This window comes from Danio aesculapii, chromosome 2 (genome assembly GCF_903798145.1).
Source record: "Danio aesculapii chromosome 2, fDanAes4.1, whole genome shotgun sequence".
NCBI classification, from domain to species: domain Eukaryota; kingdom Metazoa; phylum Chordata; class Actinopteri; order Cypriniformes; family Danionidae; genus Danio; species Danio aesculapii.
Window position 1 is genome coordinate 25,039,282 of NC_079436.1, and position 25,810 is coordinate 25,065,091.

The window sequence follows — 25,810 nt, forward strand, 5'->3', positions numbered from 1 at the left end:
GAATCATGCCTAACATGTAATAAACAAACTACAAGCATAGATAAATACAACAAAGCAACGATAAAAGTGAAATAAAAAGTGCATGCATTATGGTTTTGTATATGTAAATGTAAAAATGACTTCAAAGCCAACTCAACAGTCAACACTGTATATCTTTGTGATGTGACTATTACGGATGCACACATTGTGATATCAATGCTGAAATGAGAGGTCTTTTCCATTTATGTCATTTCTTCCAGATGAACTGAATCCTGATGTTCATGACATTCACTCATGGGCGATTCATATTGAAGCACAAATGAGAATTATTTCACAGTGATGCCATGTGTTCAGAAAAAAAACAGAATTCTAAAAATGAAAATCAAATGCCATCCAAATATTCAAATAATGGAATATTCTGGTCTAGCTGTTGTCAAAATGAGTGTCAGTGCACCCTAATAGTGTGCTAGTACCTTCTACATTTTAGCTTGATTATTTTGGTCTCGGTTGTTATATAGTTGTCAAGAGTTCACACTTAGCTAATGATTGATAATAAAGTGTGTTTGGTATGCTGTCCCAGGAGAGCGCCCTAAGCTCACAAGATCCTCGAGCCCGGGGCTCCCTCTTGTTTGCAGGGCGAGAGGGGAGTGTGAGCTCAGGTTGGTCTTAAGAAGTCCCCTCCCCTTATTTTGGGCTATTGACAAATTAGGGATTGCTGTGTAGAGATATACTGCTGGTTAAGAGCTTGACTATAGTGGCAATTTGGTTTGGTCAATTCACCTATGTCGCATTTCTTTGAACTGTGGGAGGAAACCAGAGAACCCGGGGGAAACCCACACGAGCACAGGGAGAACATGTAAACTCCACGCAAAAACATTGACTGGCCTGTTAAGGATTTGAACCAGTGATGTTCTTGCTGTGAGGCAACAGTGCTAACCGCTGAGCCACTGTGCCACCCTATTAAGGGAAAGGAGGAGGAGTAGGGGTGGAAGGGGGATTCTTCAAGGCGAAGATAACGGGGGTAAGGAACTCTGGTTATTTATAGTAAGTTATTAATGCAGGTGGTTATTAATGCCGGACCAGCCGTGATCAATCATAAGTACGTGCTCCATTTGAAATTAGTTTATAAATAAACTTCACACGTTCATATGTCATATTAAAAGGAAACTATACTTCTAAGCAAATCTTAAGAGTTGTAGTTCACACCTCACAAGTTTGTGACACTTTGAAAAAAGTGTCTTCTACATTGAAGATGGAACAACAGATTTGGGAAACAGAATCGCTGAATCTGTTGGTAATGACGGAATTTGTAAACATAATTGCCTAACACTGGATTTACGAAACACATCCCAATAAAGATGTTAAGAATGTGATTGCAAATTCTAATTTGGCTGTATTTTGCAACTTGGTATTTGTTTATTTAGATGCATTGGGATTTAAAATTTGTGATGAAAGACTTTGTGTTGAAAGGCCCTCTGGCTAATTTTTCCATATCAATATCTAAGAGAAGTTCACATTTTTCCCTGAAAAAGCTATTTATACAAGTCATTGGGGATCAGCTATACCCAGAGGACTGCTGTTGAATGCTGATGTGTTTCCTGTGAAAGTCAGTGCTGTGTTTTCTTGAAATGTAAATGCAAAATACAACCTCATTACCGTGAGACCAGTGGGTAGAACGCTGGCATTTGTTTGTCTGGAGGCAATAAACTTTGAGCTCAGGCTTATTTTTTGGAAAGATCTTAATGATTGTTCTTTGGAAAACACCCTGACTGTGGGTGGGGTCCCGAGTACGGAACACACTGTAACGGAGAAGGTTGCAACATGTCGACATTACTGTAATAATAATGCTAGTCTCTTAATGAGTGGAAAGTATTATGTTAAACATGCCTCATTTCATACATATAAGGCTGTGTTTATGATACCTCATGACTTGCCCAGGGCTTTTGTGCAATTGACTATGTGAGTTATTCAAAAGACGTTTGGGCTGCATGTGGCCAAACCTGATTAGTGTTTATCTGCTCGTGTTCTTATTTTTAACCTATTTATTCTGGTGCATTGCTAAAACACAATGACACACTTCCTTCAGGCTGCATTTATGTAGTTTCCATGGCTACAAACGCTCTTGCAGCTGGATGGGCAAAATGAACAGAGAGCATGGACGGTAATGTACACCCCTCCTCACTCTTTCTCCACTCTCTCCCTAAAGGTCTTGTTTTGGCAAAGTAGGGAGGGGATTTTGGGAGGCTTTGGGCTGGAGTTAAGAGTAGTGGAAGTTTGATTGCACAGATGTTGCTCTCCATCACAGGTGTGGCCTAAACGAAGGAGCGCAGTTGAAGAGAAGACTAGATGGAAATGTGTCTATGAGCGATTGGGATTGTTGAGCCAGGTAGAGATGTTGGGATATTGAAGAGATCTAAGATGGGGGATTCCCAGGTGAAGCTTTTTTTGGCGGGGAAAACCTTTGTTGAATGCATCAAGAGCCTGTTATGTTCATTTGATGAGGCATAGTGTGTATTCACTCTACTTTTCATCTTACACCAAAGAGTTTTCGTGAAACTACTGAGATGTTCTTCTGGCTGCAGCTGATAAAGGACATTTGATGAAGAGATTTGGATGAGAGGAGGAGAGAAGAACAAAGTAATGACAGAAAGCCTGAATATAAAGCTTGAGTAAGTCAAAAGATAAAGAAATCTTTAATTGTGCAAAGCTGGCATGCTGTATCGCAGGGTCCTATCTAGATCTGTGCACAAAATACATCATATGGACAAAATAAAAGTATGTTGTTTCACATTATGCTCTTTTCGTGGTGTCAAAAAATACATTGTTGACAGAAATACTTTTTCATAATTTATATTATGCGCAATATTATGTGGCATTACAGGGATGCAGACAGGAGCAAGAATAGCAGCACTATGAGAAAGTTGCAATCTTGAAAGTACAACATTTATATTTTAATAATATTACCCTTATATTTCTACATTTTTAATCTTTTTAACTTTTGTCCTGAAGTACTAAATTAAGTGAGAAATATGATGACATATTAATGTGTCAATTTCTGAGAAAAGAAGTATGCAGAAGGGTAGAGCTCCTTTGAAATGAATGCAGGACCAAGGTGCTGTGGAGAACTGGCCATCCAGAGCCAGAGATATATACAGATTTATACACATATCTATGATCGGGAGTTTTCCTGGTGGTCAGTTTGCAAGTATGTTTTATAGATTACGAAAATCATAATTTTACATCACTTTTTCTTCATTGATGGATAAGTGACCGCTCTGGCATTGCTCACAAAGAGCATAAGCTTAGTATTTAGTGCAAGTTGGTCCTACTTTGCCTTATGATCAGTGCAGTAAGTGACTGTATTATCATCAATAATGTTACTTGTTTAGCACAAAAGTTCATAACATACAAAAACGTAATAAACAAAATCTGTTCTGCCTTTGTGCTTTGTTTTCTTTGTTTGCTCATTATAACACCCGTACGCAGCGCTAAAGTCCAACATCTTCACATTGGCTTTAGTCTTGACTAGTGCGGTTGAATGACTTTTGTCCTGGGAGCACTGTACAAATGTGGTGGCGCTATTGACACATGCTCAGGGTCCGTACGCGATATCTAGTGTATATATTTATACATGTGGTCTAATTCAGCTTGTAGAATTGAAAAGAGAGGTGAAAGAGAGCAAACAAGAACAAAAATGGAAGTGATATAACCAAGCAAATGACGTAAGTCAAGAGGGAACACAAAGACACCAGCTGTCATTTTATCACATTTCTTACATTTTATTCAATTTTATATGGTTTATCAGATAATCAGACATATTTGTGTGACCAAATCTCTCTTTGGTGAGCGAGAAGTGTAAATGCTTTATTTATGATTTGTATTTGTTCAGTACTAGTTCCAGTTCCCCTTTGTGGAATGAAAATACACACTAATGTCACCTGCAGGTATGGAAAGATACATCCTCTCATGTAGGATGCAGAATGTATGTTCTCTTTTCAGTCAGCTGTTCATTTGGTGTGTTCACACGCAGCTTTTTTGGTCCAGATGGGACCAGACGCAGTCAACAGCAAGGTCGGTTTACAGCACTGCTAGTTCTTTGATACCAGCTTAAGCAGGTCGCACACCAGAAGCGCCGCTTGGCACCGTGACACGGCGCGCACATGACAGTTAAAAGTATCACAAACTAGACGTGCACATTCGCATGAAATTTAACATGAAACTAATCAGATGGCGCTCTGTGGCGCAGCAGGAATATGAACAGTGTCTTGAGTCGTGGCTGGGCACCGCGGACAGCCGCTGACTTGTGGCGCCGGTGTGTGTACCCTGATAGAAACCTATGTTTAGAATTCTGAAATGTATGGCGCTGCCTGGCGCTATGCGGCGCTTCTGGTGTGTGACCCCCTTTAGAGTGTCTCAGCCCCAGGCATTAAATGCAACATTTTAAGTTCAGAAAAGCATTTCAGTAGGTTAAATTTGTAATGCCTAGTTCGAAATGTTTGTTATTTCATGGAAAATCAAGGAAATCAGCTAGGGCTGTGCAATTAATTGAAATCATATCGAAATCCAGATTAGACATGCACGATTTCTAATTCACCTTACAGCACAATTTTCCCACAGTATGGTATTTGAAATAATCATAACGCAGTGCATCTAAACAGAGCACGAGAACAGGAGACTAAATAGCCTGCGTATACAGGGAGGATGAGTTCTCCAAAGGAGAACTTGGTGCCAAAAAAGCACTTGGTGTTCAGGTGTCTTGTGTTTGTCTGAGGTAACCAAAACGTGTATATTCCATACAAAGTATGAAGCTGATCATTCAGTTCTTGTTACGTGACTCGCGGTGCTGCATTCTGAAAAGTTCGATTTAAAATTTTTCTAACCCTTACTTGAGTTTGACAGCTACACACACTCTCACACACACGAGGCTTGCCACGATAGACGGTGTTGACGGTGTTACCGGTTTTAAGACACCGGTGACATCACTTTTCCACCGTGACACCGTCCCCACATTCGTTTTTTTTAAGTTTTTTTTTTTTTTTATTAAATATGTATTTGAATTAAATGTAAAATATAGTTCTAAATAATTTACTTAAGATGAGAGCATGCACTATAATTAAAATCTGAACATGGCTACAATGCGTCATATTTCATTTACCACGCAAGGAAAACGAGAGGAGTCGAATTTACAGAAAGAGAATGGCGGACGATTTAGAGTCAAAACGCAGTGCAAAAGCACCTGTTTGGCAATATTTTGGGTTCAAACCAAATGCAAAAAGAGAACCTGAAAACGTTAATGAGGCAATCTGCAAACTTTGCCTGACAAAGGTGGCAGCATCTGGAGAAAAAACAACTAATTAATACACGCACCTTCAACGCACCTACTTAATGTTTAACTATGGGTGGGTCGCGGGTAGATAAGATCAATAGCCATAAATACGCAACACATACTCTCATTTTAAAAATCACGCGACCATCATCTCACAATGTTTAATAATAAATAATCTTATTTTTTTATTAAAACGAGTGATTTAAATTAGTGTGTATGTGTGTGCGCGTATTTTATCACTGAAGCCACTCTCTTCAAAAACCGAAAGTTGCTTCGTCTGTCTGGCAATATTTCGGCTTTTACTCAAATGAGAAGTTAATTTAGATGAGCCAATATTAAAAAAATTGCATTAACGTAACTGACGTGCGGCCACACATCGATACAGATACAGATACATTGATACAGATGCCACACAAGTCAAGTCGCAAAACTGAGGCTGGTACTAGCTGACAGGTAGAATAGCAGAAGCCTTTGCAAAATCTATCAAAATTCAGCACTGAAATTAACAGGCATAAATGTCTTTGAGCCAAAAAGTCTATGTGTAGGATATCTGTATAAACGCAATCAGAGCCAATATTATGTAGAAGTTGTGTATTAATTTTAATAAAATGAAAACCAAAATAAACAATTTATTGCATTTTTCGTTTGATAAAAATATACGGAAACGAAAAAATCAAAGGGTGGCTAGTTTGTATTAATGTGTTTTAATATTAATAAAAATATGCTTAGCCTATTTAAGCTTAACTTTATACGCCGCCAATAGGCAAGCCATTCAAAAAGTATTATTTTACTCTGTACTGGGTTATAATGTATAATTTACAATAAAAACTAAATGCAGCATGTCTCGCTGTCATTTAAAACATGCAATTCAAAACACACCAGAGCTGTAGTCTATGCAGTGTGTAAACTTACAGGGAGGTGTTGGTCAATAGTCATACTGCGCACCACGTTATTGAACTCCAATATCTCCGAGGGAGATTATGTTACCAGATAGCCAATATTAACTTCAGAGATTTTACAAATAAAAGGTATTTTAAAAAGGAACAAACATGCAAATAATAAAACAAATCAAACTGGTCCCATGAGTTCAGCACTTATCTTGCCAGTGTATGCTGTGTAGGATGTATAGCGCCCTTATGCAGCGCGTGTTGGCAATTCCCGCAAAACTTAAAATTGTGAAAGTATTATATGCACACATTTATAAACTATTTAAATGCAGAAAAAGAGGAAAAGAGTAAACCCCCACCCCAACGGTGATACCGGTATTACCGGTGTTGTCACATGTCGATTAACTGGTGGGTAAATTTCTCCCCATCGTCACAACCCTAAGACACACACGCACACATACACACACATTGCCTCAGGTCTGTTCGAGAGACAATTTGTTACAGCTTTACTAGGTGATTTTTATTTTATTTTATGTCTGTTTTAGAGACATGTTACTGGTCTTTGATAAAGATCTAATTGTTTTTCTTTTCAAAAATGATTCAGATTCACACTGTAAACACAGATTCAGCCTGTCTGGGACAAAATCGTGATTAAAAGTGAAATCGCAATATTGTTCAAGAAAATTGCGATAGGTTTTTTTTGCCCATATCGCAAAGCCCTAAAATCAGCCTTGTGATTTCTCTAAATTTGGAATTGGAAATTGTTGAGGCATCATACTTGAATATGTTCAGACATTCTGTTTTGTTTTTGATGCCTTATTATTTCACTCCAGACATTTAAATACATAGTTTGTTATGGATTCACACCCAGTCTGATTCAGTCAGTCCTCATGGGGTTCCTCCCTGGGTGGGTCAATAATGGCTGTAAATTGCAATTGTTTTGTAACCATCTTTTCAGGACCTGAAAGGAGCTTTCTTGTGAGAGCTTGTTATGAAAAGCATAAAAGAGATCGCCCTTGTGATCTTTTTGTTCACACAGAACATGCAGATGATTGAGTCTCAAACTGTTAAAATGACCCGTGTGTAAGTCAGATTTGACAAAAGCTAAATAACCTCTACATTTTGCTTTTCTCTGTTGTTTTGATGTGTTGTTAGCTTTTATATCACATGCATCTGCCAAACTAGGTCCTATCACACAGTGTTTAAAATGGGACCGGGTTATATTTGCCTTTTTACCTTGAGGTCAGGTCAACACTGAGCTCATCTAGATGTTTCCAAAAATACAGACCTGAAATAGCCCCAACTTCTCTGAGGTTACTAGTTCAGTAGCTGCGCAGATGGATTGTTTATCAGAAATGATTTGTAAACATTTGGATATGTTCTGTAAACACTGCCAATTTTATCCTCAAAATAAAGACATTATATTTAGCTGATAGAAAATTATGGCTGTTTTTCAGAATAATAATATCACCATTGTGGTGATATAATTTTCATTAGAATTTATCGCATCAAAAGGCCTATTGAGATTAACGGTTAATCAGATCATTGTAATGCTAATCAAATCAGTTATTTAGCTAATGTAAATAAATAGTTAAATCTATTGTAAAACTAGGTAACACTTTATAATAACTACACATTATGAACCATTTATTAAGCATGAACAAATAGTGAATTCATTATCTGTTAAGTATTAACTCTACATGAATAAACATTAGTAAGCAGTTTATAACTGAAGCTACAAATGCTGTATTCTTGACTTATAAGCACATTTATAATGTGCTTAATAAATGTGCTTTCATAATTTATTGATGATTTAATTTTCAATACTAAATTAAGTATTGCATTATTTACAAACCAGTTATTTAAGCATAGTTGGTGGTTTTTTAAGATCATTCAGAATGAGTTAGTAAATGATTAATAAACTATTGAAATTAACATTCATATATCTTATTATTCTGGCGTATACTAATAGTTCATTTGTATGTTGATAAATGCTTTATTAACTCAACTTCATCCAGTTCTGTGACCTAATCTAAAGTGGAGCTATTTATGCTTTATTAATCCCTTATAAATCCCTTATAAATGATAAATGACTTTAATCATTTCTATTCATTTGAAGATCCACAAATGAAACTGTATCAAATGAAAAAAAATTTGCAACCTTATCTAAAATAAAATTACTGTACAGTTTCAACATTGCATCCTATTATATTGTTAAATTATTACATTGTTGTTATTGTATCCAATTTTATATCGTATGTTGACACTCCTGTTATTCAGCAATGTTTAAACTTTACAGTCATTTTACTTTTCAGATAAGATTGCAAATATTTTTGTTAATTTGATACCAAGCCTTTAATTGTCATTTATAAGGCATTTATAAGGCATAAATAGACCTCACTTTATAGGTCACAAAACTGCAGGAAGTTTAGTTAATTTATTAGCATTTATTAACATACATAGTAACAATTTATATATGCCTGAATAACAAGATATATAAATGTTAATTTCAATAGTTTTTTAATCATTTACTTGCGCATTCTGAATGATCTTAAAAACCTTCAACTACTCTTAAATACAAATGGTTTGTAAATAATACAATACTTAATTTAGTAATGAAAAGTCATGTGCTTAAATGTCAAGAATAGAGCATTTGTAGCTGCAGTTATAAACTGCTTACTAACACTTAATGTAGAGTTAATGCTTAACAAATAATGAATTCACTAGATTCTAATGCTTAATAAATGATTCATATTGTGTATTTATTATAAAGTGTTACCTAAAACTAGTATCTTGACATATTTATGATCGTTTTTTAACTGGTCAGAGTAATGAGAATTGGATTTATCTGTCATGAAATTAATGCTGTAATGCAAAAACGTCTTTATTTAGTTAAATGTATAGGGATATCTGTGGGTTTGGTCAGTCTGTTGGCTGAGATAAACAAACCAAAGGGCTAAAGGCCAAGAAAAATAATCCTTCAAACTTCTGGGATTTACGCCCCTGACAAGAAAAATATATTACAGGCCACAAGTCTGCACCTACTCAATCATGATTTTTTTCTTTTTCATGACACTGAGTTGGGGGTGAGCTGTGGCCTTTGTGGTTACTGCATACGTGTGCAAATTGAAACTTACTCATATCGAACCTACCAAGTTTGGGAAGTCAGTACACGCATTACGCAAACAGCTAAATTTATCAGCGTGGCATAAGTAAGCACTTATATGTCACTCTGTGGAGTTTTGGAGTACAGAGTTCTTCCAAATGTCACGGATTATTTCTTTTTAGCCTATTTTTATAAACACATCCACCCAGTCTGTGTGCGCAGAAAGAATGAATCAGCAATTGTGATTTAATTTGACACGTGTCTTAATGATGTGATGAATCATTTTGTGAAATGATTTTTCCCTCAGTGCTATAACGGCTGAAGCTTTGTGATGACGAAAACAGTCACGGCAAAACCGCACATGAACTAATTCAACATTGCTCAATGTTTACGATGTTTTGACTGATATTGTTATGAAGCGGACAGGAGACAGAGGTAAGGAAACGTTAGGGTGTTTATTAAATGACAACAAGGAGCACATGAAGGATAGCCAGGAGGATCAGGAATGATGTTGGGGTCTTTTCCTCCGTGGCTGGGTAACAGGAATACACGAGGATGGACAGCACACACCAGATACAGCTGACAGAGGATGACACAGACTTGGAAGGACTGGAAGACAGGACGATTCGGGTGGACCAGGAAGACTAGGAGGAATACAAAGAGAACAGGTAAGTAAAGCGTTTGTTTTAGCTGAGGATGACTACGCTGAGTGGTCGCTCAGTTGTCCGCTTTCGTCGAGACGAGCCCGGACAATGAGCGACTGGAGTGCTGTGCTTTTATCTGGTGCTCGTGAATGTGATGCAGCTGTGTGCTCATTAGAAGTCAGGTGATGGTGATCTTCGTGAGTGGGGATCGTGAGAGCCTGACCAATCCGTGACAGTACCCCCCTCCCCAGGGCCCGCTCCTGAGGGCCGACACCTCCGACGCCGTGGTGGTCTCCCTCTGCCTCTAGGCGCTGGGAACTCAGGGTGGCTCTCATGAAACTCCACCATGAGACTAGGATCGAGAATATCAGCTCTGGGAACCCATGTCCTTTCTTCGGGGCCGTACCCTTCCAGTCCACCAGGTACTCCAACTGGCCACCACGACGTCGGGAACGCAAGATCTCCTTCACTGCGTAGACGGCTCCTTCTTCTAGGAGCAGTGGAGGAGGGGGTTCCTCTTCGTGGTCAGGCTCTGTGGAGGGAAGAACAGGATCGTGATAGGGTTTCAGGAGTGATACGTGGAATGTAGGGTGAATACGGTAGTGAGAGGGTAATTGTAGTTTGTAGGTGACGGGGTTTAACCTGTTCCACGATGGTGAAGGGACCAACAAATCGGGGACTTAACTTGCGAGAGGGCAGTCGCATGCGTATGTCCCGGGTGGATAGCCACACCTTTTGTCCGGGTGTGTATCTGGGTTCTTCAGACCTTCTTCTATCGGCGGTTACCTTGCTTCGACGGACTGCCCTCTGCAGATGTTGATGAGCCTCGTCCCAGACTCTCTCGCTCTCCCGGAACCAGTGATCCACTGCGGGGACATCAGATGGTTCGCCATCCCAGGGGAAAGAGCGGTGGTTGGAAGCCCAGGACGCACTGGAATGGCGTGAGTCCGGTGGAGGGTTGCCGCAGTGAATTTTGGGCATATTCTGCCCAGCCAAATACTGGCTCCAGGAGCTCTGGTGACCACTGCAGAAGGTCCTCAGGAACCGTCCCACCTCCTGAATCTTCCTCTCTGTCTGCCCGTTGGTTTGGGGATGATATCCAGAAGAGAGGCTGACGGCCACACCTAGGAGCTTGAAGAAGGCTTTCCATAGACGTGAGATGAACTGTGGACCTCTGTCCGACACAATATCTTCTGGAATACCAAATGACCTGAAGACTTGATTAAAGATATTGTCGGCTGTTTCAAAGGCTGTGGGAAGACCTTTCAGAGGGATTAGTTTGACAAACTTTGAGAATCTATCTACGATGACTAGAATACAGGTATTACCTTCTGACGAGGGGAGGTCAGTGATAAAGTCCACTCCTAGGTGTGACCAGGGACGGTTCGGAATCGGCAAGGGATGGAGCTTTCCAGCGGGTAGATGACGTGGGCTCTTGGATTGGGCACAGTCCTTACAGCCCTGAACATATTGCCTCACATCCCTTGCCATGTTTGGCCACCAGAATCGTTGGGATACTAGCGAGAGAGTATTGTTGATCCCTGGATGTCCAGTGCCTAGCGAGGTATGTAAGGAGTGGATCAGATCTACCCGGTGTTCAGGTGGTATGAACTGCCGATGAGGAGGGCATCCCGGCGGAGCAGGGGCTTCCGGAGTGGCAACGACTGGAGGAGCGTTCCAGGTGATCGGGTCAAATGGAGATGTGTTCGGGAAGAATCTTCGTTGGGAGTTCTTCATGATCGTGATGCTCGTGTAAACGAGAGAGAGCGTCTGCTCTTAGATTCTTGGGTCCTGGACGATAGGAAATGGAGAAATCAAAACGTGAGAAGAAAAGTGACCATCTGGCTTGACGTGGACATAGTCTCTTGGCCTCTTTGATATATTGGAGGTTTTTGTGATCTGTGATCACCTGGAACGGATGTTTGGCTCCCTCCAACCAGTGACGCCACTCCTCCAAGGCTAGCTTGATTGCTAGAAGCTCCCTGTCTCCTATGCTGTAATTCTGCTCCGCCGGGCTCAACTTCCGAGAGAAATAGGCACAGGGATGCAGTCGGGGCGGGTGTATCATGATGTTGGGATAATACTGCCCCGACGCCGGTGGTGGATGCGTCCACTTCCACCACGAAAGGAAGATTTGGGTCAGGATGAGTCAGGAGTGGGGCCCTTGTGAACTCCTTCTTAAGAAGGCGGAAGGCTGCGGCTGCTTCTTTGGTCCACTCCAGTCCTTTGGGTTTACCCTTGAGGAGATTAGTGAGAGGGTGATGTAATCCTGCTGTAGTCCTTGATAAACCGTCTATAAAAGTTAGCAAACCCAAGAAACCTCTGGAGCTCCTTAATGGAAGTGGGTTCTGACCAGGATAGAACAGCCTCAATTTTCTTCCCATCCATACGTATACCGGTTTGGTCAATGATGTATCCCAAGAAATGAATCGACTTCTGGTGGAATGAGCATTTCTCCGCTTTGAGGTAGAGGTGATGTTCTCTCAATGTGTGTAGGACCTCCGCAACGTGTTGGCGATGTTCGGCCTCACTCCGGGAGTAAATGAGGATGTCATCTATGTACACTATTACAAAGTGGTGAAGAAACTCCCGGAGGACTTCATGAATGAAGTTTTGGAATACGGAGGGGGCGTTGACCAGACCGTAAGGCATGACCTCATATTCATAGTGGCCAGTAGGGGTCACGAATGCTGTCTTCCATTGGTCCCCCTCACGTATTCTTATCAGATTATACGCGCTGCGGAGGTCCAATTTAGTGAAGACTTTAGCTTCTCGGAGCTGTTCCAAAGCGGCTGGTACCAGAGGAAGGGGATATCGGTATTTTACTGTACCGTTATTTAGGACCCTGTAGTCGATGCATGGACGCAGCCCTCCGTCCTTCTTGGCCACAAAGAAGAAGCTTGAGGCGGCTGGTGATTTTGAGTGACGTATGTACCCCTGACTCAGAGCCTCCCTTATGTAATCTTCCATTGCCTGATTCTCTGGAAGCGAGAGCGGGTAGATCCTACCTCTTGGCAACTGGGCATCTGGAACTAGGTCGATCGCGCAGTCCCATGGCCGATGCGGCGGTAGCTGGGAAGCTCTCTTGGGGCAGAAGACATCATGAAAGGAGCTGTACTCCTTAGGAATGTGGATAGACTGCTTCTCAGGAGGACTCTCGACCGATGTTGTAAACAAAGAAATGGGGTTCCGACCTTGAAGAGGGAGATTTGGAAAACAGGTAGGTGTACATCCAGATCCCCATTTCTTTATCTCTCCTGTGCCCCAAGAGATGATGGGATCGTGCTTCACCAGCCACGGGCGCCCTAGAATGATGTCCATATTTGCACCCTCCAGAACCAGAAATTGAATCCTCTCTTGATGTAACAACCCCACTTGAAGAAGGATGTCTTCGCATTGTCGATGGATACGGGTCGAAGATCGAGTGCACTGGGTTATCGGTTGTATCTGGTATATATGCGAGGACGCCTCAGTACGTAGGTGGAGTTGACGACAGAGGGATTGGGAGATGAAGTTCCCTGCTGACCCGGAGTCGATGAGGGCTGTGACAAGGAGAGAAATAGAGGCAGTAGTTATTTGTACGGTGGTAGTAAGTGGTTTACATTGTTCAATATTCGTACTGAATACACTCACTGAAGTCCGAATGGGACGAAGGGGACACTCCATACGGGTGTGTCCACTGACACCGCAGTATAGACACAGACCCCGGGTCAGCCTCCTCTGTCGTTCCGCTGATGTCAGTCTTCCAGACTCTATTATCATGGGTTCTGGTTCTGGAGAGGCTGTTGACTCAGGCGATTGGAGGAGTGCAGACGAGGGGGTGATGGTGTCCTGTTGATAGGAACGGAGACGATCGGAACATCGGAGAGAATGTTGGATGAATCTCTCCAGACCCATAGTATCATCTAATGTGGCCAGCTGGATTCGGAGAGTGGGTTCCAAGCCGAGCCGGTACGTGGTCAACAACGATCTCTCATTCCATCCACTTGCAGCTGCTAGAGTGCGAAACCGGAGAGCATATTCCTGTGTAGATAGAGTACCTTGCTTTAGATGATACAGCTGCTCTCCAGCGGCTACTTCCCCATCAGAACGTCCAAACACCTCTTTGAAATACTCCGTGAAGGTAGTGATGGAATTCATGACCGGCCCGGCTTGGTTCCAGATCGTCTCAGCCCATTTAAGTGCAGGCCCAGAGAGTAGTGATACGATGTAGGCGATCTTTGACTTATCTGTGGGATATAGAGAAGGTTGCATTTCGAATATGAGGGAACATTGTAACAGAAAACCATTGCACTCCCCCGCTCCGCCTGAGTAGGGCGCTGGTCGGGCCATGGGACTGGAAGGAAGGGCCGAAGAAGAAACTGTGGAGGCGGAAGTGCTCGGTGCTGGTGGTGCGTTGGAAAGTGGAGCTGGTGGCTGTAGAATCCGCTTCAACTGGTCCACCAGCTCTTGAAAGTGATCGGGGGGTGCTCATGTTGTCGTCGTTATTGGTCCGGGCTTCTGTTATGAAGCGGACAGGAGACAGAGGTAAGGAAACGTTAGGGTGTTTATTAAATGACAACAAGGAGCACATGAAGGATAGCCAGGAGGATCAGGAATGATGTTGGGGTCTTTTCCTCCGTGGCTGGGTAACAGGAATACACGAGGATGGACAGCACACACCAGATACAGCTGACAGAGGATGACACAGACTTGGAAGGACTGGAAGACAGGACGATTCGGGTGGACCAGGAAGACTAGGAGGAATACAAAGAGAACAGGTAAGTAAAGCGTTTGTTTTAGCTGAGGATGACTACGCTGAGTGGTCGCTCAGTTGTCCGCTTTCGTCGAGACGAGCCCGGACAATGAGCGACTGGAGTGCTGTGCTTTTATCTGGTGCTCGTGAATGTGATGCAGCTGTGTGCTCATTAGAAGTCAGGTGATGGTGATCTTCGTGAGTGGGGATCGTGAGAGCCTGACCAATCCGTGACAGATATCATCTGAAATAGCTTTTTTAATTTCATGCCCCTTTTATTTGCTGAGTATGAAAGGATGGCATATCGAAAAATCTGATTTAAAGGGAACACTAACACAAGAGCAGATCTAAATTGATTTTCTCATCATGTTAGAAGCTTTCTGAGTTAAGTAGGCCAGTGATTACATTGCAAACTGGTTCCAGCGATTCACTTAAGACTAAGACTTTAATGCAGTGGAGTTGTTCTGCTTTTTCATGGTGTCATGCAGCACTGCATTGTGGGTTGAATTAGTCATTTTCAAGGGAAAAGTAGTCCTCACACAGACTTAAGTGTACAATTTGATTATTCACCTTAAAAGGAGCAAACAGACAAAAGGGAGGGAGGGTAAAGTGGTGCATAGTGCGTCAGTCTTTCATTTAAAAAAGCTTTTTTTTCTCTTGTAAAAATGTCAATGTTTGGTTGAATATTAACAACACTTATTCAGATTTCTGCTCTTTATCCCACAGGTTGGAGTATGAATTGTATCTGGTCTGCAAGAGCTGCGCTGTGCTAGAGCTGGTCTCAAAATAGACAGGTAAGGAACAGGAAAGCTAAAACTAAACTCATGTGATTGTTAACAGATGTTGCTTGTTTGTTATGCTGTTAATGAAACTCTGTTTTAATGATGGGGTGTCTGAATGCACTTTTGCCATTTTAAGGATGGACAAATACACTTTGCACCCCGGCACATGTTCAAACAGGGTTGTGCTCATTCTCTTAATAAGTTTTGGGTGTGTTTAGAGCATAATGTGCATAAAACCAGTCAGAGTCTCATCTCACATTCCTTTTAAGAGTCAGTTGTGTCACGCCATGGCGTATTTGCTATTTACATGGTGGACTTCTTAAGTGGAAAAACTGAACGCTTCACTAGCGAGAAAACAGTTAAACAGACCATCTGCAGCGCGAGGATAAAAGAACGTGCCTCCTTCATTCAGCCTCTTTACTTTCTCTTTACTTTACTTTTACTCTTTACTCCTTTACTTTTGTGAATAAGGAAACGGTGGAAACTCACTCCACTGAAGACATCCATTAGCCTAAACATTTAATTTTTTATTTGTTAAGCGCAAAGATTTGTTTCCTAACTATTTCTAAATTCAGTTTTAATTTCCAGCATATGAATAAATGAACAATAATAACGAAGTGTGGACAAACAACTGAGTTATATCTAAACACACATTAAAATGGTCGTGCCCAACTGAGCCTGGTTTCTCTCAAGGTTTTTTTTCTTCACTTCCGCCTTTAGTGAAGTTTTTTTTCCCTCTCCGCTGTCGCCACTGGCTTGCATGTTTCGGGATCTATAGAGCTGCGCATCGTTGGATTTGCTCTTCAGTATTTGGACTCTCAGTAGTGATTATTAAACCACACTGAACTGAGCTAAACTGAACTGAACTTAAACACTACAAACTGAACTACACTGTTCCTATTTACTGTGACCTTTTATGTGAAGCTGCTTTGACACAATTTACATTGTATAAGCGCTATACAAATAAAGGTGAATTGAATTGAATTGAACTATTATTATGCCCCATATGGTGATGCAGACGTCTCCAAATCCTGACAGGTGGACAAATCTAAACTTGTTTTTATAAAAAACAAATATAAATATGCATATAATAAATAATACTGCTACTAATAATAACATTATACAAATGCAAGATGTAGTAAATAAACTGAAAAAAAGCACCCTGTGATGAAGAAGGCATGGAAGCAGTGGTTTTTATATTTGTTTATAAAATAATGATTTTTGTAACATTTTAATCATTTAATTTTTTCATATGTAAAGATATTTGTGTGTTGCTGTACATGTGTGTATTAAGCAATGTCTAAGCATTTGGACTTGCATAGGCACATAACTCACACACTCTGTGCTGGACTTTAGACCAGCTTTCAGTTGGTCAATGGCGCAGTCTATTTCATTTGCTCAAAATAACAATGAGCCTTTCTGGTTCTGGTATTCATAACGTTGTATGGACCAAATGTTTGTGTGTGTGTAATATGTGCTTGTTTTTATGTCCCAGTGGGGACTTAAACCTGAGTGCACACAGACTAATAGGGATTTGTGCCACCATGGGGACCAACATTGAGGTCCTCATTGGTTAAAATGCTTATAAATCACACAGAATTAAGTATTTTGTAAATGTGAAAGTGCAGATTGTTTTGTGTGAGGGTTGGGTTTAGGGGTAGGGTGGGGGTGGGGGAGGGGATAGAATATATGGTTTGTATTTTGTCTATGAGTCCCCACAAGGATATAGGAATAAGTCTTGTAAGGAATGTCTGTGCGTGTGTGTGGTTCTGGTATTCATCACATTATGCAGAGCAAATGTGTGTGTGTGTGGCTTTTTTTACTGTGGATTTCTGCAAATGTAATGCTTGGAGAACATGCAGCTATTACCTCTGCACCACTGAGCCCCAGAGGCACCATACCAACCACCTGTGTGTCTGCTCAAGCCGAGTAATTGTATGTTTTTTTTCTGTTTTATAAGTTGTTGAGTGTAACATTTCTGACAGGGGGCCTTTTACATGCCATCGAGTAAACTGAAACATGGCAGTAATGACGCAGCCTATAGCTCTCGCTCCACAAAGCGTATTGCAGTCAGATGAAAAGGAAAACTCTCCAAAGACGTTGAATCAGAGCCATAACCTGTAAATCAAGGCGGCTTTGTGGAGGCCTCTATGTAGTCCACTTGAGTGTAGACCACTGCTCAGAAACATACATGAGTCACACTTACTGTGGTGGTAAAACAACCTCACGATCTGGCCTCGCACTCATGGGACATTCTCAAGGAGTGAGGTAAGGCCGACCCAGGAAACCTCCCAACATTTTAGTCTTTGGATTGTTTCTCATTATGGGAAAACACTGTCACCACTCCCTTTATGTGAAGTTCCCTTTAAAAGAAAAGAGCCAGACAAATAATGGATCATTTTCAGACTAGTGTGTCTGCATGTAAACAATCGATTGATATGGAACAAATAGAGACATTTATATGCGTATGACATAAAGATAGGCAACTCGGTGGCCCAGTGGTTAGCACTGTCGCCTCACTGCAAGAAGGTTTCACCTGGATCAGATGGTGTTTCTGTGTGGAGTTTGCATGTTCTCTCCGTGTTTGAGTGGGTTTCCTCTGGGTGCTCTGGTTTCCCCCACAGTACAAAGACATGTGCTATAGGTGAATTGAATAAGCTAAATTGGCCGTAGTTTATGTGTGCGAATGCGAGAGTGTATCGGTGTTTCCCAGTACTGGGTTGCAGCTGGAAGGGCATTCGCTGTGTAAAACATATTCTGGATAAGTTGGCGGTTCATTCCACTGTAGCGACTTCTGATGAATAAAGCGACCAAGCCGAATGAAAATGAATTAATGAAGACATGTAGATATCTATTGATGGATTGTAAGAACTGTAGATGGATGGATGGATGAATAGTAGATATGTGTAGTTTGCATCAATGGGTTAAGATGGAATAGATATGGAATGTATATAGATGGAGGGATCAAAGGAGATGGATGGGTGAATTGATAGGTAGAAACGGATGGGAAGAGATGATGGATTGATAGGTAGAGTTGAATGGATAGATAGAGTTGAATGTATTGATTGAGCTGGATGGATGGATGGATGGATGGATGGATGGATGGATGGATGGATAAATATGAGTAGATGGATGTAAGAATAGGTAGAAATGAATAGACTGATAGGCATGGTAGACAAATAGACATGTGAATAGATGAATGGATAGATGGAAAGATAGAAATAATTGGTTTTGATGGCTGGGCTGAGGTGGATGAATTGGTAGATAGATAGAAATGGATGGTTGGATGAATGGATGAATGAATGAATGAATGAATGAATAAATGAATAAATCGAAAATTGGAAAAATCTGATATTGCGATATTCTATTTTTCTGTGATAAATATTGCAATATGGATACAGTTTCACAAGATGGTTTGAATAGCACTCTTTGATGCTTTCCTTGGTAGTCTAACAGTGTTCAGGTAGAGAAACTGAATAATCACAATGCAAACGAAATGCTCTTCCTACTTTGCAGTGCTTCCCACACAAAGGGCCCTATCATACGCCCGGGGCAATGCGGCGCAAGGCACAATGCAGTTGTTGTTTGCTAGTTTCAGCTTGGCGCAAAAGTTGTTTTGACGTTTTGCGCCACGCTGTTTAAATAGCAAATGCATTTTTCCACTTACAAAGTCCATCATGTAAATAGCAAATGCGCTATGGCGCGGCACAACTGACTCTTAAAGGAAATGGGAGATGAGACTCTGATTGGTTTATTCTCAAAACCCACCTATAACTCATTAAGAGAATAAGCTCAACCCTATTAGACCATGCGACACGGCGCAAAGCGGATTTCACCGTCCTTAAAATAGAAAAAGTGGATTCTGACACGCCCTAATGCGTTTGCGCCCTGCGCTATGGACTTTGCGCATGGTTTGTCAAAATAGAACCCCTAGACTTTACTTAGGCGGGCTACCCAGGTATATTAATGGCCGCCCAAGTTTATTTAGTGACATTTTTTTATTTACTATTATTATCTCCCTTTTGCACTTTTTATAAAAACAAACATCTGCGAGTGATTAAGTAGTGGAAAATCTTCTCTCCTTTACCCATTTTATACTACTCGTTCTGTATGTGCGAAAACTGTCAACCATGTCAAAACTGTTCTGCAGACTCACAGAGACCCGCACCATTTTGTGTCCGGCCAGGGTTTCTAAACCTACTAAAATGTCCGGGATTTGGTTTTGCTTTTCATTTTCAAAGCTGTCGTTAATTTTATGCGCACAGCTGCAAGAGCAAACGAGACATTAAATTATTAATTATTTTTTCTAAACGACTCAGAAAAACTTTACTAAACACTCGGAGAGGACGAAATTACATCTAAATTGGCTGCAGAATACTTGTACACCATTAGAAATGGGTAATCAACTCATTCCTCTTATTTAAATAATCCACACGTCTTATTCTTGTAATTATTAAAACTTTTAGAGATATTGTCTGTTTTTACACAATCGCAAGTATATTTTGAACCTGTGGGAAGCACTGCTTTGCTTTGTCTTGTTTCTAGTTCAAATATCAAAAAATTCTTAGAGCAAGTAAAAGTATTGTTTTGTTTTCACTATCAGGAAAAATAAGTCAAAATTAAGAGTTTTTTCTTAAATAAAGCTAAATTATCTGCCAGTGGAGTTTGTGAAATAATCTTGTTTTCACTTTGAAATGTAGATATTTGGACTAGAAAAAAGACAAAAATTCTAAGGAAGATTTTTTTTTGTTTGTTGCATAAATCAAATAAGTTCTGTATAAATACAGTGATTAAATACAATTCTGTAGCTTCTGCTTAGCTATTATTCAGACTCAACATTGCATAACTTCACGATGTGACTATTGCGGATACGCACATTGCAGTATCGATGTTAAAATGATATATTGTGCAGACCTATCATATGGTCAACAAATATTTATTAAGCGAAGATGTCCTCTTACTGGCTCTTTTATCCAGCAATTCCAGTCAGTTTGTGTTGACTTGTTGAGTTGTGACTGATTTCTGAACTCTATTGATTTACACCACACACTCGGTTTCCTCTGCACTCATTTATGAAAGCTTGCTTCTGCTTTAGAGGGAAAAATGAAAAAAAATTGCCCTGAAAATCTCACAATGTAACTTAAAAAAAAACTGTCAATTAACATTTTTATTTTCTGCTCAGTTGCAGAACCCGAGCTTCCCTAATCAGCACGCATTCCCTCAGGAAAAGACAGTGAATATCAGACAGAATTAATGGCATTATTTTATTACAACATTTTTGTCATTAAGCATGGCTGACGGTCTTTGATAAAAGCACATGCAGATGTATTCTTGTTTTTGTCACAGCACTATGAGTTTTCTTGTTTCTTATTACAAGTTTGCAGCAATGCTTTGCTTGCTGGGTAGGGGCACTTGTGTTGAAATATTGAGAGCATGGATCATGAAAAACAAAGCCAGCTGAAAGGCCAAACTTTTCCTTTAATGAAAGACTGCGCTAATATTTTATAGATGTGTCTGACTTGCAGCCATAGAGACATTTCTTTGGGAAAAAAATCCAGGTGTTTTCATTCAGACCTGTCTAGACCTCAATACATTTTTTTTAACAAAAGCAAGTTCTGAGGTCTCTGCTCTGTGTAATTTATTGTGCAATAATGAATGATGGGAGTAAACCCAGTGTAAGGATGGCATTTGTGAAGCCTGAGTGAAAACACAAGCATGTGGTTGGAGACTATGACTATGCCTGTCATTTCTGATTGAGTCGAGCACCAGCGGCCCACAGTGATGCGCCTGAAGCACGTCTCCATGTGGCCCCATGGGTTTTGTGGGATAGCAATGGTAATATTTTGCCCTGAAACATAGTTGGCGGACAACATTGTTTTTGCATTTAATGGTTTTATGTAACCATTGCTAAGGCAAATTAGCATCATTTTTGTTTCAGGGCAAATTACACATGATGCACCCGCATTCATTTGAACATTATTGCATTCATCGCTGCTGTTTTTTTAAATTGACCTAGAGCATGCATGTAATGGATGTGTTGGGGGTCTGTCAGCCTAATAAATCACAAGTCTCTTAGTAAGAACGTTATGCTCGGCTTCATTTCCGCTCTCCTTAAATCACTCCAAACTCCAGAACAAATATATATGACTCCAAACTGCAGATGCTTTCAGACAGAATCTGCAGACTGACCCGCTCCTACAGTTTTGACCAGCCCTCACTATTTTTGAGTCCTACTCAGTGTCGGGAAATTACTAACTAAATGTGGCAGCATTACTAACATGATTACATTTTTAGTAGCATGACATTAGGTCAGCTGTCTCAAAACAAACTAGTTTTTCTCAGCAGCAGCAGTGTGTAGTAAAGCATCCTCCATGTAAATAAACAGATTTCAGTGCATAGCATTTAGTTATTTACTGGTAAGTAATATATAATTCGATCCGTCCGCCCATCTATCCATTCATACATGACCTATCTTCAATGTTTATAAGCTGGTATAAATAGTTAAATGCTGGTGTTTGTTTCAGTTGTTCATTCAGTTAAAACAGTATTTTATGGTTGCATATTTGATTACATTTTGTTGTGGTTAATAAAGAGATTTAAATATTTAAAGGGCACCTATTTTAACACTTTTTCAAGGTTTAAAATAAATCGTTTGTGTCTCCAGAATGTGTCTGTAAAGCTTCAGCTCAAAATACCCATCAGATTATTTAATATACCTTTTTAAATCTGGGAAATTTGAGCTCTTATGACATTGTAGCTGTTTTTTTTTTTGCCTGTGCCTTTAATGTGAGCTGGTTAACAGTTAACACCCCCCCCCCCTCCAACGGTTAACACCCCCACCGTAGCCTTCACGTAGACAAACAGCACAGTGAGAGAAAAGAATTAAGCAGATCTCCCTTACTACAGTAAGAACTTTCCCAACGGTTATTTGATATATTTGTTGATGAGAGACCCTTTACATTTACAACCATTTTCATTTTGTGTTTATTCCAATAAATTGTATTTATTTTTTACCTACAGACTGACAAAAAGTTGGCAAAAAGATTGAACTTGTGAAATATTGAGTAAACATTTGTTAAAAATAGCTAAATTAATTATCAAATATTTTTTTTGCAGTCTAGATTTTTTTTTGAGTTTTTGCCTAATAAAAGAATTTCAAAAGAACATTTCTGGTGAAAGCACATTGAAGCACATTAGATAAACAGTTATAAACATGTTAATACGCATCTGTCAATCAGTTCGGTGGCTGAGGAAATCACACTCCTACGTCACATAGCGATGGGCCTCAAAATGGGTGGGATTTGTATCTCATTTTAATGTCAGGAAGTAAAAAATTAAAAAGAAAGACTTATTGTGTTTATATCACTCCAGTATGACAGTGGACACACTACACACAGTTCTGTCCAAACAGCTTACAAAAGAGGATTTTCATCATAGGTGCCCTTTAAAGCCCCTTAAAAAGCTTCAATTTGTCACTTGGTTTATTCTTTCATTTGTACACTTTTGTTTGTTTGTTCATTCGTGTTTTTCATTTATTTGTGTATTCATTAATTTATTCATTCATCTAGGCTTACATTTTACATCCTGGTAAAGGCTAATGCTTATATTTAAATTTTTATTCATTCATTTATTGCATAATTAGTTAGATATTGTTGCTGATAGAGGCCCTTTACATTTACAACCATTTTAGTTTTGTTTATTCCATAAAATTTTATTTATTTATTTAGATATACGGGTTTGAGAGATGCAAGACCCAATGAGAATCTTCAGTTTATTTATTTATTTATTTATTTATTTATTCAATCATTTATTTATTTATTTGTTTATTCATTCATTCGTTTATTTATTTATTTATTTATTTATTTATTTATTTATTTATTTATTTATTTATTTGTTTATTTATTTATGTATTTATTTATTTATTTGTTTATTCATTCATTCGTTTATTTATTTGTTTATTTATTTATTTATTTATTTATTTATTTATTTATTTATGTGCTTTTAAATGCCTTATATTTATATTTATAACTTGTTAAAAATATATTATGTTTAGAAATGTATATTAATAGCTTGGCTATTACTGAATTGAGCGGCGACTCAGTGGTTATCACTGTCACCCACAGGTTCATGTCCTGGCTGGACCAGTTGGCATTTCTGTGTGGAGTTTGCATGTTCTCCACTTGCTGGTGTGGGTTTACTTCGGGTGTTCCGCTTACCCCCACAGTCCAAAGACATGTGCTATAGGTGAATTGGATGAACTAAATTGACCATAGTATATACGCATAGTAGTGCGTGTGTGAATCAAGAGTGTATGGGTGTTTCACAGTACTGGGTTGCAGCTGGAAGGGCATCCACTGCATAAAAACATAAGTTGGCGGTTCTTTCCGCTGTGGCGACCCCTAATAAATTATCGACTAAGCTGAATGAATGAATGAATATTACTGTATTGGTTGTATTTAGTGTGTATTCTGAATATATTTTAGCAAACAATTTTTGTTTTAAGCATTTTTTGTAAATTGTGGCACTGCAAAATTAAAGCTACAAGATACCCATTATTTAAAGAAGCTTTCCCAACACTGGTCATTTGAAGCTGCTCTATCTAAACATGCAACACTATAATGACACTAACTGAAGCTCTGCCAGTTCTTCCTTTGACTTTGAGGTTTGAGCAACAGCGTTTGGATTTGCTGAAGGCAAACCACACTTCTCTGTTACAAAGTGCAGTTTAAAAGTGAGCTGTCTTCTCCGAGAGTGGCTTGTGACGTGAGGGAAGTGGAGCCACCCTGTCTCTGTCAGACAGCTGAGGATGGATGTGTGAAGCCTGTGCGCTCTCTCTCTCTCCTGCATGACACGACCTCGACTCTTCAGACCTGATCTGAGGATCACATGCTCCAAGACAAAACTAAGAATAGATTACAAACACTTTGCCTTTCATTAAGTAGTTTCATTTAGGGCGGAGCTTGTGGACCAAATTGGTCAGTCAGTGGTTGGTATTTATTTTGACGGTACACATAATTAACTAAGTTAGCACACTTTGTTGTTAAGTTTCTCAAGTTTAAATTGATGCTTAAAAGTGCTGGGTAGGGTAAACAAACCAAGGTGTAGGTAAATTATTCTTAAGTAGAACATTAAAGAAGATTTTTGTGAGTCTGATTAAAAATTTTTTGACCAATGCTAGCTTAGATCAGAGGTACCTAACTTGAAAAATAAACAAGAAATCTGTACCTACAGACAGACAAAAAGTTGGCAAGAAAATCGAACTTGTACATGGTAAAAATAGCTAAATTGTTTGTTTATTAACAAAGACTTTTTTGACTTTTTGCCCAATAAAAGCATTTCAAAAGAAGATTTCTGGTTAAACATTGAGGCACATTAGATAAACAGTGCTATAAGTTTAACATTTCACATATTGACTAAATTATCTTCCAATAGTTGTTTTTGCACTTGAAAAAATGTTTGAAAACAGATTGACTCCAGTATTTGTTGATAATGTAGCATAACAAGCAAATTAGACATAAAACACTAAAAGTGCTATTGGGACAGCACAATCAATAAAATAACAGTTCAGCCAAAAATTAAAAATTGCTTTTTAATGGGATGGTTTACTCGAAAATCTCTCCTGTCTCTTCTGTTGAACACAAAACAAAACAAAATATTCTGAAGAATGAGAAAGCAAAAATGAAAAAGCAGCCTTTGACATCAAAAAAATATTACAAAGTCAATGGCTGTTATTTCAAACATTCTGCAGTATATCTTCCTTTGTGATCTACAGAAACTCATACAGGTTTGGAACAAGTTAAAGTTGAATAAATGATGTAAATTTAAGTAATTGGAACAGTTTTGGGTGAACTATGTCTTTAATACTAACATTCAGACCATTCAGTTTGTACTGTAGGTGACTTTATTTTATTCAACAGAGACTATTCAAGGACTAGTTCTTAAAGGATAGGCAGCGCATTTGGCACAGTGGGTAGCACAATCGCCTTACAGCTAGAAGGCAGCTGATTCGAGCCTCGGGTCAGGTTTCTGTGTGGAGCTTGCATGTTTTCCCCGTGTTGGCGTGGGTTTCCTCCGGGTGCTCTGGTTTTCCCCACAAGTCCAAAGACATGTGGTATAGGTGAATTGGGTAAGCTAAATCGTCCATAGTGTATGAGTGTAAATGAGTGTTTATGGATGTTTCCCAGTGATGGGTTGTAGCTGCAAGGGCATCCACTGCGTAAAACATATGCCGGATAAGTTGCCGGTTCATTCCGCTGTGGCGACCCCAGATTAATAAAGGGACTAAGAAGAAAAGAAAGTGAATGAATGAATTTTCTTAAAGGATGAGTAAATTGACAGTGAAGTAGCATTT

The 25,810-nt window shown here is 39.6% G+C and overlaps 1 protein-coding gene across 1 annotated transcript in view; it reads left to right on the forward strand.

Annotated features, from left to right (window-relative positions):
• ppp2r3a (protein phosphatase 2, regulatory subunit B'', alpha) overlaps positions 1-25,810 on the forward strand; it is a 143,569-nt gene that overhangs the window by 16,736 nt on the left and 101,023 nt on the right. The window contains exon 2 of the mRNA XM_056475972.1: positions 15,404-15,471. The gene's annotated coding sequence lies outside the window, so the exon portion shown is untranslated. The remainder of the gene's footprint in view (positions 1-15,403; positions 15,472-25,810) is intronic.